The following is a 23,019-nucleotide window of genomic DNA, read 5'->3' as shown; positions in this document are numbered from 1 at the left end:
TATTATATTATATTATATTATATTATATTATTACACATAATTATACAGTGAGCACGTAAAGGTTGGAATAAATTCATTTTCTCTAGAATGGACGATTTTGGAAAAAAATCCCAAAACAGGTCAATTTTTATTTTTAAATTACGACATATTGGCATATATATTATACTAGTGACGTCACCCATCTGGGCGTGATGACGTCATCGATGATTTTTTTAAATTAAAATAGGGGTCGTGTGATAGCTCATTTAAAAGGTAATTCATTCTCTATCCAGTAATATAAACATTAACATAATTATTTATACAGGGTGTCCAAAAAAACATTTTTGAATTAAATTTATTGACATAAAAAGAAGAATGTGTGTAATTTATTTAATTCAAAATACATTTTACTGCTATCAGAAAATAGAAAAAAAAATGTTTATTTGGCAAATAAATATTATTTTTTGCTTAAATTCAATATTAAAGCCGCCACCCACCAGCCTCGTGACAGTTTGAACATTTAATTTAAGCGAAAAGCAATGATTATTTTTCAAATGAACATTTTTTTCAGTTTTCCGAGAGCAGTAAAATGTATTTTGAATTAAATAAATTACATACATTCTTCTTTTTATGTCAATTAATTTAATCATAAAAAAATTTTGTTGGATACCCTGTATAAATAATTATGTTAATGTTTATATTACTGAATAGAGAATTGAATTACCTGTCAAATGAGCTATCACATGACCCCTATTCTTATTTAAAAAAATCATCGATGACGTCATCACGCCCAGATGGGTGACGACACTAGTATGATATATATGCCAAAAAGTCCTAATTTAAAAAAAAAAATTTACCTGTGTCAGGATTTTTTTCTAAAATCATCCATTCTCGAGAAAATGAATTTATTCCAACCTTTACGTGCTCACTGTATACACATTATTAATACACATTAATTATTAATACACATTAATAATTAGTTCCATACTTCAATGCAATCAATTTAAAATTTTTATGATAAAATTAGTGAATTAGTCAGTACTTTGATTGTATATTTTGAATCTATAAAAAATACGACTCTATTAGTTGCAATAAATTAACAAATTGACAAGATACAGTGTGTCGCATTTAAGATGAAGACACCCCTATGTTTCGGCTATAAAAATATATACAGATTTGAAATTCTGCACAGTCATACAGGGTGATGGTTCACAATTTTTAAAATAGTCAACTGAACTTTAAATTTTAAACGCGGCCTACTACAAACAGGGTGAATTTTGGATATGCGATTCGATTTGGTTCGCGGTACAGATATCGATAAAAGTTATTTGGAAAAGTTGTTCCAAATATTATTATAACCCCACATACCAAATTTTATGAGAAAATTCACAATTTTAGTTTTTATTTTTCAGTTGTTTTAGTTAGGATCCTAAATCCTAAAATTGGCTGTCCCGAGATGCATCTCGAGACAGCCAAAAACGGTTTTTTCGATTTTTTCGTTCTTTCCGCTCAGATATTAAAAATTCTGCCTCTGCCATTTAAAAGAAGGGCAAAATGTACACAAAAAAATACTATTTAAAAGTTAGCCAAATCATATTACCATAACCTAAAATTTTTTGAAAATTTCAAAAATTTTTCCTGGGCTCATTTTTCATTGCAAAAATCTAAAAAAAACTAGGTTGTTTTGTATTTAAAAGATACAACCTCTTGAATGTTTTCACATTTTTTAAAGTAAAATTGCGCTCACAATTTAGTTTAGGACCTCTGGGAAGCTAAAAATTTGCTTGAGGGCATAATTTTATATCCTTTATCGAAAACATAAGTAGCGGGGCTGATCGGTGCGGGGGCATTTTTGACCATCTTATCCCGCTATAGCCTTTAATAAAAATGTAATTTTTATTAAAATAAATTGTGATTTCCTATAAACATAGCATTTACCTTAGGCATGCTACAACCAAACACTTTCAGAACCTCTTTTCGCCCCCCTCCAGGGTAGGGATGGCGGTTTTTGACAAAACACCGGTTTTCGGTTATACCGGTTTTTTTTGCTTACGGTTTAACCTAGCGGTTATAACCGGCCAAAAAAAAAACGGTTTTTGGAAAAACCGGTTTTCGGTTTTTTTAATCCAATAGGTTACAAAGTTACATTTACAATACACTTTAGTTTGCGATACTCCATTCGACTCAATATCAATATGATCAAAATTAGTAATACTAAGGAAAAGAACATGTATTACTTTTAACACGTTTGTATATTTGTAGAATAGGTACATTTTAACTCATTTAATACTTCCTGTAAGTATGAGTGTATCGTTTTGAAAACGTAGCGAAATTCTTGGAGATTCGTATTCGTAATCAGTAGTTCGATATTCATATTCAGAGCATTATTTTTGGTAATCAGAAAAAGTCATTCACCCACTTTCAGTGTCCAGAGTTAAGTGTGAAAAATAGATGATGTTTGCGTCTAATTCAACCAGATCACTTCTTATATAAATATTATGATTACAAATACCTTTTCAAGGAAATATTATAATAAAACTTAATAATTGTTTCTGGCTAATGTGAGATTGCACTTTCAGTTTGCTTCTGTATTTTATAAAATAAAATAAAATTTGAATTATGGTTTTGTTTGGAATAATTACTTGAGAATAATAATTATGATTGGGATCCAAAGTAATACCTAACCTAATCCTAATCACCGTAAAAACCTAATAACCGGTTTTTACTTTAAAAAGAAAAAACCGGTTATAACCGGTACAAAAAAAACAACCGGTAAAACCGGTTATTGCGAAGTAAAAAAACCGGTTTTAGGTTTAAACCGGTAGGTTTTTCCCATCCCTACTCCAGGGGGCTAAAATGGGACTCATGTCTCATTTAGCTTAAAATCTTTTTTAAAATGAACAATTTTTTTTAAGAGGTGAAGCCTAGGACATAAATTTTGTAAACGGGGAGCGTACCTCAAAATTTTTCTCTTTTTCAAATCAAATAATTTTAGGTTTTTCATTAGAACGTGTTCATCGAGGATATATATGTGTGTCTTTACATATAAAATATATATTTTTTAATAATTTTTTTCGATTTTTGTCCATTTTTTATTCGTATTAAATTCAATTATAGACGTATTCCACCCATTACAGCATTTAAAACTCTTTGCGTTTACGTGCTTTTTTCAAAAAATGACTTTTGGGTGCAAATGATAAAAATTTTGTATCCTGAATTGGAATGTTGTTCTGAAGCTATTTTCTTGTGGCATTTTTACAATGTTAACTATTTATAATGGGAAATAAGCCACAATATTATTAAAAATGATTTTTATTAACGTTTCGACGCCCAAATCGGGTGCCGTTGTCAAAATACAAAATACTACCAACATAAACAAAAATGTTGTTGCTTAGTAAAAAAAATTCTTCTAATAATTTATTTAATTTGACTCATTTATATCGGCAATTCAGATACATATGATACATTTTAAAGTAGAAGACTTTAAAATGATATTGCCAATATTTATGAGTTGCGTTCCTGGGATGACTTTACTGAAAGATAGTTCATTCGATTACATGAAATCAACCCCAACTCAAGAATATTCGTCACAAAAAAATCATAGCATGTGATCTGTCTTTAAAAAGACAACCACATGCAACGGTGACATTAAAATTCTCGCGTTGGAGATCTCATAGTAAATCACAAGGGAAAACCAGGAAAAACCCCGTGATACTATCCCGACATCGTAAGTATTTGGTCTTACATTTAATTTACTCTCAAAATTAATACCAAATTCTGACTTTACTATAATTTTGTTTAAATTATAAATAATATCAATAATACATGGATATAGAAGTAATACTAAAATATAAAATATGTACTTCCTGAATTGGAAGTTTCTGATGTTCCACCTAAAGCTAACAGACCTACGGGACAAGGTCGGTGTTACTTATGTCAGAGAAAAAGACCGAATGTCCCGGCATAACTGTATTGTGTGTAAAAACATTGTGTTGCCCATTCTGTGAACAATTTTATGTGTTTGTCTTGAGACGATAATTTTTTTTAAGAAGAAATGGGTAGTTTATTGTAAAACTATGTTTCGTACTATAATAAATAATGAAGTCCTAATTATCTTTTTAATTAATTTTCCCGACGTTCACATATAAAAAAATTAATATACAGATGGGGTTCAAATGCGCCCCGCACCGTTGTTTACGTAAGAATCTAAGCACCGCCTTACGAGGGTTAGAACAGATGATAAAATCTAAATTAAATTAGATAATAAATTAAATTACTAATCGCAGGAAAAAACAAAAATAGAAACAGGGAAACAAATAACAACAGGATCTGTAACATCAAAAGGACACACACTTTTCTGTCGTTTAAGTGCATTAAAAATATAGAAACAAAAATGTAGAACAACGGGAGATATCACTCACCAACACTAGGGTATACTCGCTTTACTTTGCAGACTCAAAGCTAATAAGCCATACCTAATAATGGCTCAAGCTTATGATGATTTAAACTATATGACCCGAAAATTAAGTGAAGTATTATAAGTTATGGAGTCTAGAAGTGAATAAAAACAAAACCGAATACTTGTGCATTGGAGGAGAACAAATATATCTCATGTTAAACGACATCGCCATGATAAAGCACTACTACGACTACAAATATCAACACTTAATTCCAATAAGCGATGCAGTGCATGTAAACAATGTTTGAAGTTGCTAAAGATGTCCAAATTTACCTACTCGTTTCATAATAACCGTATATTATTAAAAACTATCACTTTTCTCGATTATTAGATTTTAGTGTATAGCATATAAATTACTGCCATCGCTGAATAAATATATAGTGAAAAAATAATCATATTAATTCAATTAATCATTAATTTACGCGATTATACAAATAACTGTAATCCAAAAATATTAAAAACTGAAATAAATACACATCTTCTTCGCTGCTGATGACGACATCGCTCTCAACTTCTGCATCTACATTAAAAAGAACATTAGACAAAACCATAAAAGATAGAAATACGTCAGGTAAAAAAGCCATCACAATGTTAAACACTATCCATCAACAAAAAAAAATATAAAGAGAGTATATGAGATTATAGTGAACAGTTACTATATACAGCTGTGAGGTATGGCTACTGAAAGAAACTGCTGTACACTGGTAACACTGACATCAACGAAAATGGATTTTTGGAGGGCAGCAGGAATATCTAGAAGAGAAATTATTACTAATGAACGCAACAGAGAAATATTGGGAATCAAACGAACGATCACGGATGACTTTTCAACAAAACAACTTATCTCGTTCGGACATATACAAAGAATGGATAAACAACGAATACGTAAGGAAATACTAAAATCGCAACCAGAACCAAAGATAAAACGAGATTAACAGAGAACATTTGGAGCCAACGAATAGACAGAGAGCTGAGAGAAAGAAACATAGAAGAGGACTTACGGAACAACCGGACGAAATGGCGATTGGAAGTCAGAAAACGGCGAAAAACGTTATAAACCGACATATATGTAATAGTAGTAGGAAATAATATGAGTTTCTTTATGTAGAATTTTTGTAAAGGAAATAGTGCGGTAATTGTTTAGTGAAGCAGTTAAATAATAATATATTTATTTTTATATTATAGAAGTCAATTTGTGGAAACTATTTTGTTACTGATAGGATTAGAAATAACTGATTTTAATTTTGTTTTTAAATTAGCTACGTAGCCGTAATGTATGATATATTTTATATTTTTTGAGTTTACTTAAGTTACAGAAATAGGGATTCTTGAGCTTAAACTTTTTAACTTTGATATTATTTCCCATTGTATGTCAAAACGTATCTCGAAATCAAGAAAATTTTGTACTTTTACCAATGCCAATAAAGTACCTACTTGAGTGACTTGAGTGGGTAAGTCAAAAATTTACTTGTACATGTAATGTGTTCTTTTTCTTAATTCTTGTAGGTGTTGTTGAGTTCTAAATGCTAGAGTTTGATTTTTCTTAATTTCTGTTAACGCCGCATCCAATTTTAATCGCAGGTCTCTAATTTTCAACCTAAGTTTACTATTTTCTTTTTCTAATTCGCATATTTTTTTGTCATATTCTAATTTCATAGTTTCAAATTCTTTGTGTTCTCTTTCGAGTCCTGCTTTAGTGTAATTGTATTTACTATTAAGTTCTTTATAATTCGATAATAGTTCATCAAATTTTTGGTGTTCTAAAATAATCTTTGTTGTCAATTTTTGGTTTTCTTTACATGTAAACTCCAGTTTTTGTTGAGTATCTTTCATCTGAATGGAGTATGCTGAAATTCTAGAATTTAAGGCTGTATTTTCAGTTTTTAGGGTTTCTAATATTGCCTCTTTAGCTTGAAGTTCCTTTTGCATATTGTCACAACGACTTTTAAAAGTTTCAATTTGACTGATTACAAACTGCAAGGAAATATTATTGTCTTTTTCTGATTGAAGTTCTTGTTCTAGTATTTTCATTTTTTGTTCAAGTTCGTTATTCATATTGTTTGTAGTATTACTGCTAAAATACCCACTATCGATTTCGTACTTTGTATCTTGCAATTGAGTCCTAAGCTTTTCTATTTCTTGTTGTAACTTGAATATTTGCTCATCTTTATTAGCTACATATTTTTTATGTTCTTTGTCATCTATCTCTATAGCTGTAACAGCTTGACATAAAAGATGTTGTTTTTCTTCAAGCTCTTCTTTTAGGTTAGCATAGCTTACTTGCAATTCTATATATTGCTTCACCATATTATCTTTATCTAATGTAAAACTGCTTCCCATCTTTTCTTCTAAAAAATATATCCTTAGTTTAAGATTAAAATTTTCCTTTTTGAGGTTGGAAAGTTCGTCTTCAAATTCCTTGGTAGACCGGGGACGCATATAACTAGTTTGGTTTGAAAGCTCCCTGATATTAGCAATATCATCCATATCGAAGTCTCCATTTCCACAGTCTGAAGAGGTATGAGAACTAAAAGTCAATATCTTTGAATCTGAGTTTTCGATATTATCGGTCAATTCCATTTTGTATCTGTATTATTTTGTTAAAAATCAGCATGAGATATGTTTTAAAAGTATAACTTTGGTTATGATCGACTAAATGAATGTTTTTTAAGATTAAAATGATTTAGTGGATTGTTTTAAAAATGGTTACATGAAATTTTATAAAAACTGACTTTTAGAGACAGTATTGTCAATATATTGACATTTACTGCGGTATTAGAATTACAACTAACGAGTTGTTTTCTTATATTGTTTTGTGTTATGCTCTCTTCACAATAGAAAATAATTAAATTAATTTGCAATCAAAAACAAGACATCTAGATAAGGTGAAAACAAACAGTAGACAATGGATGATATGAATCATTAACTGTGGAGAACAAATTGTCTAGTTTATTTCATCAGTTCAGAATCGATAGTAATAATAATAATAATAAAATATTATTCATTTTTCCTGTGGGAGTTTTGTGTCAGTTCTTCTATGAGGCGCGGCCCCCTCCGAATGGGGGATGCTTTCTGGGTATTCGTAGCGCCAATACCCAGAGAGTAGCAGGGATACTTGCCGTGGGACAAAAACTGACACCTGGGAGTAGGTATAAAATGCACACCCATGAGAATAAAGATTAAAAATTTATGTTTAGGATCGCTTCCTGGGGATCGCCAGGGCACGTCTGGAGCCGGAGCTGGACGTTGCAGCATGCGGGACGTCGGTGGCAGTGTGTTGAGGAGGCGGGCCCCTGTCATACAATCAGCTAGAGCCCAACCACAACCACAACCATAAGTGAGCCAAACAACAACAAGAGCTCCACCCGCCGAAGGTGCTGCGCTGGAACTTCAGCTGGCGCTCACTCAAGCGGGACGACCGAGGCAGCGCATGAAATGGACTGTGTCCATTAACGAAAACATTTTGCGCTTCTACTACAAGGTGACAAACCTCGGTCAAGAAACAATCGGCTACCGACAACAGCTGTATGCCGAATTTTGCAGGACGTACCCAGATATTCAAGCATCGGAGCAACGAGTATCAGACCAATACCAGGTAATTCTAAGAAACAACCTTATCCCAGAGACAAGACGCAATACCATCCGAAGCGAAGTCGAACGGGAAATTGATAATCATGTAGTAATTGGAGATCAAGTCCCTGATGAAGTTCATGAGCAGATTGCTGAGCGTGACATACAAGAAACTCAACCTGACAATACCGAGCAGGACAACAACGAGTTACGTGATAACCTAGTAAGCGAAATGGCACGTGCGGTACATGAGTTTAATGGAAAAAACCCACTTAGCAGACCACCGCTACTACGAATAAACTCTTGTTAGAAACTAGGGGCGATGTTACAAATTGTGAACACTGAAGTCCTACCCAATTATTTCGTAGAAGCCCACACATTAGAATATTTGCACATGCTAATATACTGTGCAGCAACAGCAATTGCTAATGTAATGGGCATTAAGATCAGAACACGACGGAGTACTAACAACGGATGGACTGGTAATAGAATTGCACTCTGGGAAAAAAGACTGCTCGGAAAGTTTGAATTACTGCGTAGGGATATTGGTCAAGTCACAGAGTATATACTAGGTGTAAGAAGTAGAAAGTCATCAGAAGAGCTGAAGAAATAATACTGAGTACTGCAACACACGCAAGATATGATCTAGAAAATAACACACCCCAACAGTGCCTGGATAAATTAAAACAAAAACTCTCCGTTTATTCAGGACGACTAAGAAGGTACAAAGTGAGTAACAACCGAAAATCCGACAATGCCCTTTTTGAGACGGCTGAGAAGGCGTTCTATTGAAAACTCAATTCCACTGCAAAAAATCTTGAGAAGTTCTGACCCAAGCCAAGAAAGAATTCATGAGTTTTAGGAAAATCAACTTTTCATACGAGCTGGTCTTAACAACAATGCTGGATAGATAGAAGATACGACACAGAACTGCCAACACTACACTACTACTCTGTAACTAAACTCGTTGTAGGTGTTATTAGATTTGTTCTATTCTATATTTTGTTTACTTTTTTTACGTTCAACGACACAGTTAAATATTGCTTAACCTTGACCACCATGATCTACAATTGTGATCTTTGCTTGACTGAATTTTCCGAAAACGACAAATATAAGATACGTTGCCATGGGGAGGGGGACTGTAGACGATATTTTTGTTCGGGTCTCAATAAAACCACCTCAAAATCTCTACTAGATCCAAAAAATGCCCATTTAAGGTTTTTCTGTACATTGTGTGACTCACCTAGCCTCAGATGTTTAAATGAAAAAGTAACAAATTTATCAAAAAAATCAAATACCACAAGAGAACTTGGACGCCTTAATTCAAGTTACTAAAAAACTCACAGATATTTTGCTTGTTTTTATCGAGACATATGAGTTATTAGCTAAAAATGACGGCAAATTAGACTATCTTACAAAAAAAATTGACGAAATTCATAAATGAAATAACCTGTTATATCCTGAATATCTTTTAAAATCCATAAGGCAGATGGAACAAGATATTTTTAATATATCGTCAGATTTTTTCGGCTGTTCCAATGACACGATTAGGTTTCAAATCCAAGATACATATTCATCTGAGATAAAGTTGGGATTGCAGAGGCTCTCTTCAAACATCAGTGAAATATCTAATCAAATGTGTAATCTTTCCAACATACTACCTACTATACCAACGAAGAAAGAGGTATCGAAGAAAAACATAGTGTATGCCACTTCAAGTACCCAAAATGAAGACACCCAGCGTTTCGAAACCAGTACAGTCAAAAAAACAAAAAATGCAGAAGATAAATGTCACTTTGTCGTCATTAGCAACATAACCCCAATATCCACAGAGAACGGCAGTTCTCACCAGTGGCGCACAACACCCCTACAAGCGACACTACATATACACGAAATTTTAGATTTTCTAAACCTGACTGAATTGAAAATTGGGCCAAATCCCATCTTAAAGTTTAGGAAAAGACTCGTCCATCCATATGTTACTTCTCCATTTTGGTCCAAGGGTGTGGATTTTACGGCCCTTCCCATTTAAAGCCTGTTTTTCGTTCTCGTCCCCAAACCTCCCAAAAATTTCAAAAATTTAAGCCCGACCTTTGCGGCTTCTGATAGCATAGATCATTACCTTTCCAACGCATGTTTAATTTTGAAAATCGGTTATACCATTCAAAAGTTATCGAGCTCAGAAATATGACTCAATTTTTATTTAAAAAATTGAAAATGTTTGTGGATATGTATGTATGTTTGTATGTATGTGTGTGGAAAAGTTAAACCGATCTGAATTTTTTTCCTGTGTTTCAAGAGGGTGTGAGGGCCGATTCAGAACCGGTCTAATTTTTGACTTCTGACTACCCGTAAGTTAGCTAGAGGACTGGGTAAATACAAAATAGCATATTTTTTGGGCGTATATATCTTAGGTTCAAGGAAAGACAGGAAAACCGCAAATACACCAAATCAATAGGGTTGAGTTAAGCTTTCAAATGGTGCTTAAGCGATTAAGCTGAGACATACAGAGTGCTCACCATAGCCAAAAAACTGAAAAATTAAACTTTTAAAATTTTGGTTTTTCGACAATTACTCAAAATTTCAACCTACGAATTTCGCTAATAACTGAGAGTTTGTAGAAGGACTCAGGACGCGTCTAACGGTGTATACCTTATATCTGGGAAAATTCGAATTTTTAAGTTATAGGCTTCATAAATATGATCTAATCTATTTCTTATGGGAAAAAACGGTTTTTCAAGCTCAATAATTCCTGTAATACGTTCACTTATCATACTCGATCTTGGATGCATCAGATACTACTTGTCAATACGTTTCAAATTCATGTTTAGTGATCAACATCAGGTAAGTCGTTCAGAAGTTATAGAACTCCAAAAGTATAATTAGTCCAGGAACTGAAATTTTTCACTTCGCAATTTTTACAGAATGGATCAATTTGCTTAAAAATTTGACAATAAGTAGTGGATAGTCCAAGGATCAAAATCTATATGATGCCGAAAGACGCTTTTACCATGGGGTGGTTGCCACCTCATCTCGAGGGTGGAAATTTTTTTTATATTTTGACCGCAAATGCTGGTAAAAATATTAATTATAAGCAAAAAATGTTCATTATACATTTTTTTGATAAAATTAATAGTTTTCGATTTATTAGTTATCGAAGCTGTTAGTTTTATATCGGAAAGATTACCAGATAACGGCAGTTCTCGCCAGTGGCGCAGAAATACACCCCCCTACACGCGACACTATTATAATATATACGAAATTTTCAATTTTCTAAATCTGACTGAATTGAAAATTTTGCCAACTCCCATCTTCAAGTTCAGAAAAAGACTCACCCATTCATATGTCAACCATCCATTTTGGTCCAAGGGTGTCGATTTTACGGCCCTTCCTATTTAGGGTCTGTTTTTCGTTCTGGTCCCCAAAACTCCCAAAAAACTTCGAAAATTTAAGTCCGACTTTTGGGGCTTCTAACAGTACTGATCATTACCTTTCCAACGCATGTCTAATTTTGAACATTACCAGAGAACGGCAGTTCTCGCCAGTGGCGCACACCCACACCACCCTACACGCGACACTATATATACACAAAATTTTCGATTTTCTAAATCTGACTGAATTGAAAATTGGGCCAACTCCCATCTTAAAGTTCAGAAAAGACTCACCCATTTATATGTCAACCATCGATTTTGGTCCAAGGGTGTAGATTTTACGGCCCTTCCTATTTAGGGCCTCTTTTTCGTTCTCGTCACCAAAACTCCCAAAAAGTTTAAAAATTTGTCCAACCTTTGCGGCTTCTAATAGAACTGATCATGTCTAATTTTGAAAATCGGTCATACCATTCAAAAGTTATAGAGCTTAGAAATGTGACTCAATTTTTATTTAAAAAAGGGAAAATGTTTGTGGATATGTATGTATGTGTGTTTGAAAGTTAAACCGATTTGATATTTTTCTCTGTGTTTAAAGAGGGGGTCAGGGCCGATTTAGAACCGGTGTAGTTTGTTACTTTTGACCACCCATAAGCCAGCTATAGGACTTGGTAGGTACAAAACGGCATATTTTTTGGGGATATCCGAACGGTGATTCGGATCACAAAGAGGCAGGAGAAACTCAGGTACATCAAATCAATAGTGTTGACTTAAGCTTTCAAATGGTGTCTAAGCCGTTAGGATCAGACATATACACGGCTCAGTATAGCCGAAAAACTGAAAAAATAAACTTTAAAAATTTTGGTTTTTCGACAATTACTCAACATTTCAACGTACGAATTGCGCCAATAACTTAGCCTTTGTAGAAGGACTCAAGACAAGTCTAACGATGTGTACCTCATATCCCGGAAAATTCGAATTTTTAGGTTATAGGCTTCATAAATATGATAAAATCTATTTCCTGTGGGAAAAACGGTTTCGAAAGCTCAATAATTCCTGAAATAGCTTCAGTTATCATACTTGACCTTAGATCCATCAGATACTACTGGTTAATACGTTTCAAACTCATGTTTACTGATCAAAATCGGTTAAGCCGTTTAGAAGTTATTAAGATACAAAAGAATAATCCAATTAACGATTATTCCCCAAATGGTTTATGTAGTTGTAGTGGTTACGACACTAAATTTGATCTGGCAACGGGCAATCCGACTTCATTTACCGGCCATCTCAATATATATTTTTTTCAATCTATTTCGAATAGAAAAAAATCTAGTGTACATTCGATGGACACTAGATCATTTGGGAGATAATGCAACAAAGGTGACAATTTATAAAGTTTGACGTGTAATAGAGGAACATTGCATTAAACTTTATACATTCTTCTTCTTCTTCTTCCTTCTTGTATGTAGGCTTTAAAGCCTGTTTCTTCTCCAATATTATCCTCCTAAATTGTTTAGGTTATCGCACCACCTTTTTCTTGGTCTGCCAATACTTCTTCGTCCATTTGGTGACTTATCTCGTGCTATTCGTACTATCCTATCCTCTGCCATTCTACTAATGTGTTCGTTCCACTCCTGTTTCCGTTTTGTCACCCATCCATTTATGTCTTCTATATTGCATGATCTTCTTATGTTTTCGCTCCTCTCCCTATCCAACAGACTTTTCCCTGATATTCGTCGGAGTATTTTCATCTCTGTTGTTTCTAGTAGTCGTCTCGTTTTAGATGTGTCAGGCCTTGTCTCCGCCGTGTATGTTAATATAGGTCTAATTGCTGCTTTATAGATTCTTGCTTTTGTGTCTTGTCTTAAGTGTTTGTTCTTCCAGATTGTGTCATTAAGAGATCCCGCCGCTTTACTTGCTCTTTATACATTTAATTCATAAATACCTTTGAAAAACTCCTGATACAAGAATAAAAAACCGCTAAACGCCGTAAAAATGAGTGGCGCATAAAATATTCCAGTTACAAAAGATCTGATATGAATGTTACGTGGCGCGAAAAAAAAATTTTTTTTTAACATCCAACGTTTATTGCAATCTGTCTGATCACAAACAATAAGCAATACATAATATTATTGAAAAATAACACAGATGGAAGCCGCCCAGTGGCGAGCACCCAGTAAGACATATAACATTATAATTTTAAAATAAGCCATAACAATTACTTGGAACATAATACATAGATAAAATTTAGTATAGTGGACAGTTCAGACAATAAAAATATGATTATTAAAAGTCTAAGGAACATGAATAAAAATACGAAAGAAGTTTAAAAATCACTTAAACTAAAACATGATTATTTCACTGCACTATGACACTGCACTCTGTTGTTGCTCTGATGTCCAGATGTACTAGAGGTCCAAAGGGTCAGGTCTTTTTAATCGTCTTTCATGAGAAATGTTGAGCAGGTCCGTGGCGAGTGGATTTGGATGGCAGGATAGTCTTGTCTTGTATCTAGAATTTACAGCAGATATTGCTTCGCTAACTGTTGGTAGCTGTAGGTCGTGGTGCAATCTCTGGTTCGTAACATACCAAGGGGCATTGCAGATCTGGCGCAACACTTTTGATTGGAACCGTTGAAGTTTTTGAATGTTGGTATTACTAGCTGTTCCCCATATTTGTGCTGCATATAGCCACACCGGTTTTAAAATACATTTATAAATCATAATTTTGTTCTTCAGGCTAAGATTTGATTTCCTACTCATGTACCAATACATTTTCCTGTAGATTAGGCCGAGTTGAAGACGTTTCTTCCAGATGTGGGTGCCCCAATTAAGTTTACTATCTAAATGAATTCCCAGGTATTTTACGGCGGTATTGACTGGTAGTGGAGTGTTATTTACAGAAACCGGAGGCGCGACACCTTTTTTTAAAGTAAATGTTATTTGTGTGGATTTTAAACTGTTGACTTGTACTCGCCACAATTTAAGCCAGCTCTCTAGTTCAGTCAGATGATTTTGCAATACCTCGGATGCTTCTGTTGCTATAGGATTTGAAGCCATTATAACTGTGTCATCCGCATATGTAGCAATTGTTGTATTAATGGTGGTTGGAAGATCCGATGTGTATATTAAGTAAAGTGTTGGTCCTAATATACTTCCTTGTGGAACTCCAGAACATATTGGAAACAGGTTAGTAATTTCCCCTCCTCTTTTGACTTGAAAAAATCTATCTGTCAGATATGATCTTAATAGTGAACTTATGGGATAAGGAAATATGGATTTAATCTTGGAGATAAGACCTACATGCCAAACTTTATCGAATGCCTGTGAGACATCTAGGAATGCAGCTGTACAGTAATTTTTATGTTCGAGCGAATTTCTGATAGTTTTTACTACCCTATGAATTTGCTCGATGGTACCATGTTGTTTCCTAAAGCCAAACTGATAATTAGGTAAAACATTGTTGCTGTCTAATGCAGGCTCTATTCTTCTCAGGAAAAGCCGCTCGAACACTTTAGATATAATAGGCAACAAGCTTATTGGACGATATGAAGATACTTCCGCGTGATACTTATTAGGTTTTGGGATTAGAACAATTTGAGCTACTTTCCATTGGAGTGGAAAGTAACCTGTTTTTAATATTGAATTAAATATATAAGTAATTAAGCTTACACCTTCGTTGGGTAGATTTTTTAGGACCAAACTAGATATTATATCATACCCAGGTGACCTCTTATTCTCCAGATTATCAATTACTTCTTCTACTTCAGATTTCTTGAAAATTTTAATAGGCGGAGCCATTTGATATGGTGCGTTTATGACTTCATGAATATCTTCTTCTTCTTCAGCTGAGACTTCCCTCTGATGCGGTTGAAATACCTCGCATAAATGATTTGCGAAAGTATAAGCTTTATCTTTGTCAGTTTTAGCCCATGTGCCATTTAGTTTCCTGATTGGCATATTCATTTGTTCGTTGTCTTTACGTTTTTTTGTTAGTTTCCACAGAGAATAATTTGTATCATCTGAAGGTGAGAGGTTCTTTAAATAATTGTTGATTCCATTGTCTTTATGTTGGATCAACTTTCTTTTGAGTAATCTGCACGCTCTATTAAAATTTGTTTTATCTTCTGGGTGTCTAGTGAGTTGCCACCTCTTTCTTAGTTTTCTTTTTTCCTGTATAAGTGTATTTATGTGAGCAGGATACGACTCGGAGTTGTGTGTGTAGGTAATTTCTGGAGTGGACGACCAAGCAGCTTGCTGAATAACTGTAGTTAAGTGAGTGACTGCATTTTCTATGTCCCTGTCACTTTTAAGAGGCAAGTTTAGGTTAATGGATGATTTTATTTCTTCTCTATACCTATCCCAGTTTGTTCTTTTATTACACACTGTTAGAAGTTTAGGACAATTGTGAATTTGGCTTAGTAGGTCTATGAAGAAAGGGGAATGATCCGATGATAGGTCAAAAGAAGGAGAAATTTGGATATGGGTGTGTGTTATTCCTTTTAATATAGCGAAATCAATAAGATCAGGAATTTTTTGTCTATCAGTGGGCCAATAAGTAGGCTGTCCAGTAGAGAGAGAACTTAAATGATTCTCATTAATACTTTTTAATAATTCTCGCCCTCGTGAGGTTATGATTCTGGAGCTCCATTTGTGATGTTTGGCATTGTAATCTCCAGCAGCAATGAAACGGTGTCCGAGTATCTCAAAGTATTCAGTAAAATGATCAGCTTTAATTATTTTATTCGGTGGACAGTAAACAGCAGATAAAATAATCGAGCCTTGTGAATCTTCTACCGACACTGATGTAGCTTGAATGTTGACTCTGCTAATTTTGTTTATTTCATGATGCTTAATATTATTTCTTATAATAATTGCCGTACCTCCATGGGCCTTTCCTAATGGATGTTGAGTTACGTAGGTTGAATATTTGGGAATATTAAAATAACTCTTAATAGTCATGTGTGCTTCGGAAATAAACATAACATCTAGATTATGAGAATAAATAAAAGCTTTTACTTCATGAAAATGATTAGTTAAGCCATTGGCATTCCAACAGCACATCTTAAGTTTAGTGTTGAAGATTAAGCTTAGATATCAGAGACATTATTAGATCAAACATCTTATCCATTCTTTCCATTAGTTTATGTACCACAAGTTCTAAATTGTTTTGTATGTGTTGGGGGGTTGCTGTTTCTATTTCATGAGTAGTCTCATTTTTGTTAGTTGTATTTTTATTATCTTTTCCTGCAGCAATGTTCGCATAACTGATATTTGGTTGAGTGATTGACGAATGTGCAACACGAGGTGGTTGACTTGCGTTTTTTTCTCAAAGCGATGGAAATTTTTTCTTTTGCAGTTCTTTGTATACAGAACATCCCTTGTAGCTTGCAGGATGATTTTCTCGACAATTTACACATTGGACATCTTTTATATTCTTTTCTTTTGGACATTTAGACGATAGGTGATCTCCTACGCATTTTACGCAGCGCGGACTCCTGTGGCAATAATTGTGTGTGTGGCCAAAATGTTGACATCTTTGACATTGAGGTAGTTCCCTCTTCGGATGCGGTGCCTCAACTGTGACAATAGTGTTGAGTAATTTCGTGATCTCATATATATCTTTATTATTGCTGTGAATAGCCAGTTCTATATTAAATAGCGGCAGATCTTTCTTTGTGCCTCTTTGCTTAATATTAGAGATGTTCATTGCAGTATGCCCGAGATCCAGCAATGCCTTTTTAATGTCGTCTGGATCTGTTGAAGGGTGGATATGACGTATAACAACTCGGAATCCTCGGTTTTGTTTTAGTTGGTATGTATGGTACTGAGTATTTTTTTCTGATAGAGATTTTACGATTATTGAGTAGGTTTTTGATGAATCAGCTTGAACTTTAATTTGATTGTTAGCAAGACATTTTAAAGTATATTTACCTGGAGTTATCTTCTGTAGTAATTCCTGTAGTGGTTTGATGCGTTCAACATTTTGTATAAATATGGGTGGTGGCTGATCCTCTCTTCGGTCTTCCAACGTTACAAATTCTTCACGAAATGTATCATCTTCAAGTAACTCGTATCTGTTAGATGTATGAACAGTTTTACTCAGCCAATAATCATTGAGTGTAGCTTGTTTGGTTTTTTTCAAATCAGGACTGTCGTCATTGCGTTGACGTTTATTATGGTGGACTGCTACCCATTCACCATCACTTTTTGCTACATCTGCATCTGGGAGATGTTCTTGCGGTTTATCTATTTGAAAATTTGATAAATGTGATTGTAGATCGTTGTTGTATGTTTTGACAATGTTCTGCTGGCGCGAAAATGGATTTTCATTTGATGCAAAACAAAATTTTAGTTTTATTTTAAAATATTTTTCCATAATATTTGCTAAATTTGAAGTAAACGCGTCACAAAAGAGTTTCAAAATTCAAACTGTATCAAAGTTACTCTTTTGTGGCGCGTTTACTTCAAATTTAGCAAATATTATTGATAAAATAAAACTAAAATTTTGTTTTGCATCAAATGAAAATCCATTTTCGCTCCACGTAACATTCATATCAGATCTTTTGTAGCTGGAATATTTTATGCGCCACTCATTTTTACGGCGTTTAGCGGTTTTTTATTCTTGTACACACCTATACAGGTAGTTTATTATATTAAAGAGAAGCTAGGTATCAAGGAATATATACGATGTTACGCCCTCCTTAAAGATGCCAACTCAGAAACTGGCTCCTTATTCAAAATAGGTATTAAGTCTAACACATCTATTGACTTATTATTTAATAAGGAAATTTGGCCACCTGGTGTAAACGTTAAGTAGTCTACTGAATCCTTATACTCCGAACCAAAGACTTCTTCTAAGACAAATATAAATCCGAAGAACATCAGAAGCCAGGTTAACTTGGAAAATCCAATTACCATTCCAAGTAACAACAAGAATGAAGTTGATACCACAAATATACTGACAGACAAGCAGGTCATCGCAATTTGCAAATCTAAAGATCCTTTCCGTTCTCATATTAATTTCATTAAGGAGGATACTTTAGAACCATCGATAAATCTGGATCCTTTGACCCCACCAAGAGTTAGATTAACCAATTACTCGAATAGTCGATATCTTTTAGCCAGATTATAACATTTATAAAACCAGCGGAAATATAAATATATTAATTTATATAGTAATTATAATCCCTTTCTAAGTAAATCCAAATATTTTTGTCAATTCTTTATAGAAATTCAAGTCGAATAAAAATTTCTAACCCGCCCCTGAACTGTTTCACAATATTAAATAAGCCGTTACATTCTAAGAAGAAATATGTGTTTTTTGGAAATCGAGATAATTTGCCATGCGTTCTTCTTGTAGGGAAAATTACGTTTTTGTCATTAGAATATTCTAGTGATAGAACCAGAAAGCAGTCATTGGCCTGTTCAAATGTCGCGTAAAAATCGTTAGTCGTGATTGGCTACGACGAACGAAAATACGAAGTTGATACGACATGAGTAGGAATATTTAGAGAGAATCGCAAAGAACGAGGAGTCTCAAAATAGTTTTTGACCGATAAACATGTCAAAAAGTTAGATTCTAACCGGCATATTTTTGTTCCACAAAAGAATTTCCAAGTTAAATTTGGGATCTATTAAAGTTCTTTTGGTGAAATATTTAATGGTTTGATCATTTAATAGTGTAGCAGTTCTGTTGATTAGTGAATTATTTGATTATACGCTTTTGTAAACTTATGGTGGCGTATCTAGTCCTTTGTGAAGCCGGTGAGCTGTTATGAAACCTTTATAGCTGGTTATAATAATATTGGTTATGGTTACATGGTAATGGATTAAACCTAAGTTTCCTGGATTAAAAAACTAGAGGTAAATTAGCATTTTCCTGTTTGTTATGGTATAATACCTACATATTATCATAGCAGTGGAATTTTCCAGTCATCCGTCGAGTGACGTATGGTGACGTATGAGTGATCTGTTAAAACTTTCCTATGGTGAAGTAATGTTGTGACAAATGAATATTTTCAAAGTTTAAGGTATAGTGACTATTTTAATTAAAAAATTTAGATTCAAGGATTAAAGTAATTTTTTTGATGAATATAAATAATTTTTTTTGAATTTAAAAATAAAAATATAACAAGTAAACTTTTGATTGGATCAGAAAAATATTTGCTTCCATCATTATAAAAATGATTGTTAAATCAAAATTGTGATTTAACCATATAAAAATTAATTGAGACATAAATATTTTTGGAATGATATTTGACAAGTGACGTAACTGACAGTTGTTATTTTCAAGTTTCAGTAAAAATAAACATTTTTCCTTTTTAATAATATAAATGCTATATTTTAAATGTGACAGATATCAAGTCAATAAAACAATAAATTTGCTTATTTTGTGGTGCACCATATCTATTTTATAGAAAGTAGATATATTTTAGTCACAGGTAAATATCGCCAATGTAACCTATAAAATCTAATGTTTGTTTTGTTGTTTGACAGGAAAAGTTTTCAATAAATATGTAACTTTATTTGTCCTGTTTATTTATAACTACCTATTAGCAAAATTTTAACCACACATTTAAAAGTATTTTAGAGTATACATATTAAGAAAATATTGGATTGTATAAAAGAAACTCCTGGTAAGGCGCCCTCAAACAAAATATATCCAGGATCATTTCTATGTAAACACCTAGGATATCTGTGTAAGTACTCTTATTTCATTTGGTAATAGTAGTTGATACTCCCTAGTTCCTTAAACGAACCTATGACCCGCCACCGCACAACCATGAGCTGTCGTAGCAAGTAGCTTTTAGAAATATCCCCTAATTTTTCTCCAGACCCCTTTCTATTTAAAAAATAGTATTCATCCTACTTGAACTCTTCTTCCTCCCTATTTCTAATTGTTACAAATGTCGCCCAACCTGTGGAGCTCGACTCATTTTTTTTTAGCCTGCTTCCGGCTCCATTGGAAAATGTTAAAAATGGCACCCAAAGTGTCGAGCTACAAATAGCACACAACGTATTAAGCTACAAATCTGTTTCTTTTCATCCCCAGTCCTATCATTAAGTTGTTCCCAAACAGTTTACTTTTTTTAGCTAGCCCCAACTGTTTTTCAACTTAAATTATTTTTTTGCCCCAGATTTGAGATCGATTATACTATCATATCAGTATCCTAACGTAGTTTAGCCCAAAAACTTATGTCGGTAGCCTAGAAAGAGCCCCTACATTTTTTTAACGTTACGAAGTGGTATAAATTTTTTAATAGGTGTAAATATGTACTCATTGTAGTGTATCAACATTATTTTTATGTATGTATTTATGGTAGATGTTGATACAGTACCCGTGGTGAAAGCATTATTTAAATTTTTTTTAAATATTGATGAGTATAATATAGACAGGTAGTCTATATAAGTAGTGTTGAACATTTTAATATTGAAACTATTTAAAAAGTATAACATTATTGTTATATTTGTGCATTTATTCATAATTGATTGACAATTTTTTACAGAATAACTTGATTTTGTGATTCTTTTTGTTTGCCGTTTGAGTATATGTGTATAGTCTGGTAGTTTTCGTTTGAGCTTTTAGTCCCATTATTTTTTTTTTCTCAACTAATCTAGCTTTGTCAGTGTCATAAGGATACCAAAGGTTAGTTGGAGCCTACGTGTAAATTATTTGGAGCCTTTCTGTGAATTAGTCGGAGCGTACCCGTAAAGTAAAGGAGTTAGTCAGTCCGATTAATATTTGTCTTTCCCTTCTTATACCAGAATACATCACAAGTGTAATACTCGTGATAGAGGAAGCGTGCTTAGTTGTCTAGGAACACTTCCATTAATTATCGGAACAAGAACCATTGTTGGTGTTTCCTGAGTAAGCTCATTCGAGAAGCAAGTTTCAATATTGTTTGTGTTTGAATATCCTTGTTGTGTCTAAAATTTTTGAGTCTGTTGTTCCCTGTTAGTACGTGAGTGTGAATTTTTGACAAATAGTTCATTGACCCCTCTTTTATTTACTGAATGATTGTAGGCCAAGAGCAGAAGCTGTGACAAGGCTGGTGATTTGGGATCCGGTCGCGTTGGACAGGTGACGTTTGCTTTCGTTTGATAAATAGAAACGGTCTTTTGTTGAAAGTCATATTTTGTCACTATTCCCTTCTGTCTTTCCCTTGCGTGTTACTTTCACCCCAGTTTTAAAAAATGAAGTCTACCCAGGTAAATGATCTGAAAACAGAAGAGTTATCTTATGAACATAGAGGCTCATAAGAGGTTTTAAGGTACAAAATAAAAACGTTGAGGAAAAACATAAGTTATTGAGAGGTCAGTTAAGTAAAGAGACTACCTCATCTGCCATCGATTTTACTAAAATTGTAGTCGATCCTGATAAAGAGTTACCTGTAATTCAGGCAATACTCAAAGATTTGCAAACTATTGCAAAAACAATGGATGCACAGTCAACAAAAGCTGACTTTGCTCGTTTCAAAACAAGGTCCACTCATCTGGATTTCAGATTAGAAAATTTCCCTGACAATGTAGGTGAAAATGTAATAGAAGTTATTGAAAACTATAAAATGGATTTATTGATGTTGACAGGAGATGTCTTGGAAAATGAAGAGACATCCGATAATATGTCCATCCCATCGACTAGTGATACAACTTCAGTCCCTGTTGCCCCTATTAGTTCAGTTTCGGCACCTATTATACAAGTTTCAACTCCTGTTAGAGTTTCTGATTTAAATATCAAATTTAATGGTGAGAGTAAAGCCCTTCCCACATTTTTAGAAAAAATAAGAGATTCTGCTAGGTCCAGAAATATTTCTCATGATGTCCTGTTTAGATCAGATTTTGACTTATTTGACAGAAACGCTGCTATTTGGTATAGAAGTGTTAGAAATACTGTTTACAGTTGGAATGAGTTGGTAACCTTACTCAAAACTGCTTTCCTACTCCCAGATTATAATGATAATCTTTTCGACGATATTAAAAGTCGAAAACAAAAAAGTCTGAGTCTATCACTATTTATTCCTCAATCATGGAGACTCTCTTTAGACGTTTGGAAGAGTACCCATCTGAAGCACAACGAGTTAAAATCTTAAGAAAAAATATTTTAGTGGATTATATTCCACTCATAGCCCTTCAAGATTTTCCCACTGTAGAAATTTTAGTCTCTACTGTTAAACGTTTGGAGCAAAATGTTTTGCCTCTGCTTCAAACTACAAAAGGTCTTGCTGGTATCTCATTAGAAGATACAGAGAAACCCCAAGAGAATCTTCAGGTACTTGATAAACAAGACAAGCCTGAAAACCCCAAAAGAGACAAACCAGAAAAGCAAGATCGTCCTTTTAAGAAATCCAATACCAATTCCAGACAGAGAAATGAGAGACCCAGTCCTCCAGTAGATACTGATGAAAGACATCAATCTTCTTCTTATCCACCAGAAAGACATCAGTATTTTTATCCACCAGAAAGACATCAGTCTTCTTATCCACCAGAAAGACATCAGTCTTCTTTTTCTTATCCACCCCACAGAAATCAGTCTTCTTCTTCTTATCCACCCCACAGAAATCAGTCTTCTTCTTATTTATCTCCTTTGATGAAATCCCCTCTCTACCAAACACAAAGAAACCCTAGGAAAATTTTTTGTTGG

The 23,019-nt window shown here is 33.8% G+C and overlaps 1 protein-coding gene across 4 annotated transcripts in view; it reads right to left on the bottom strand.

The window, feature by feature from the left end:
• Positions 1 to 23,019, bottom strand: part of LOC114345343 (uncharacterized) — a 1,044,574-nt gene that overhangs the window by 169,405 nt on the left and 852,150 nt on the right. Inside the window, exon 1 of one of the 4 annotated variants that reach the window (XR_007699346.1) lies at positions 5,873 to 7,174. The exons of the other annotated variants lie outside the window; for them this stretch is intronic. The gene's annotated coding sequence lies outside the window, so the exon portion shown is untranslated. Of the gene's footprint in view, positions 1 to 5,872; positions 7,175 to 23,019 lie in introns of those variants that run through there. 4 annotated transcript variants of the gene reach the window in all.

Source organism: Diabrotica virgifera, chromosome 7, assembly GCF_917563875.1.
Source record: "Diabrotica virgifera virgifera chromosome 7, PGI_DIABVI_V3a".
Classification (NCBI taxonomy): domain Eukaryota; kingdom Metazoa; phylum Arthropoda; class Insecta; order Coleoptera; family Chrysomelidae; genus Diabrotica; species Diabrotica virgifera.
The sequence above is the reverse complement of the archived record's forward strand: the minus strand, read 5'-3'. Positions and strand labels throughout refer to the sequence as shown.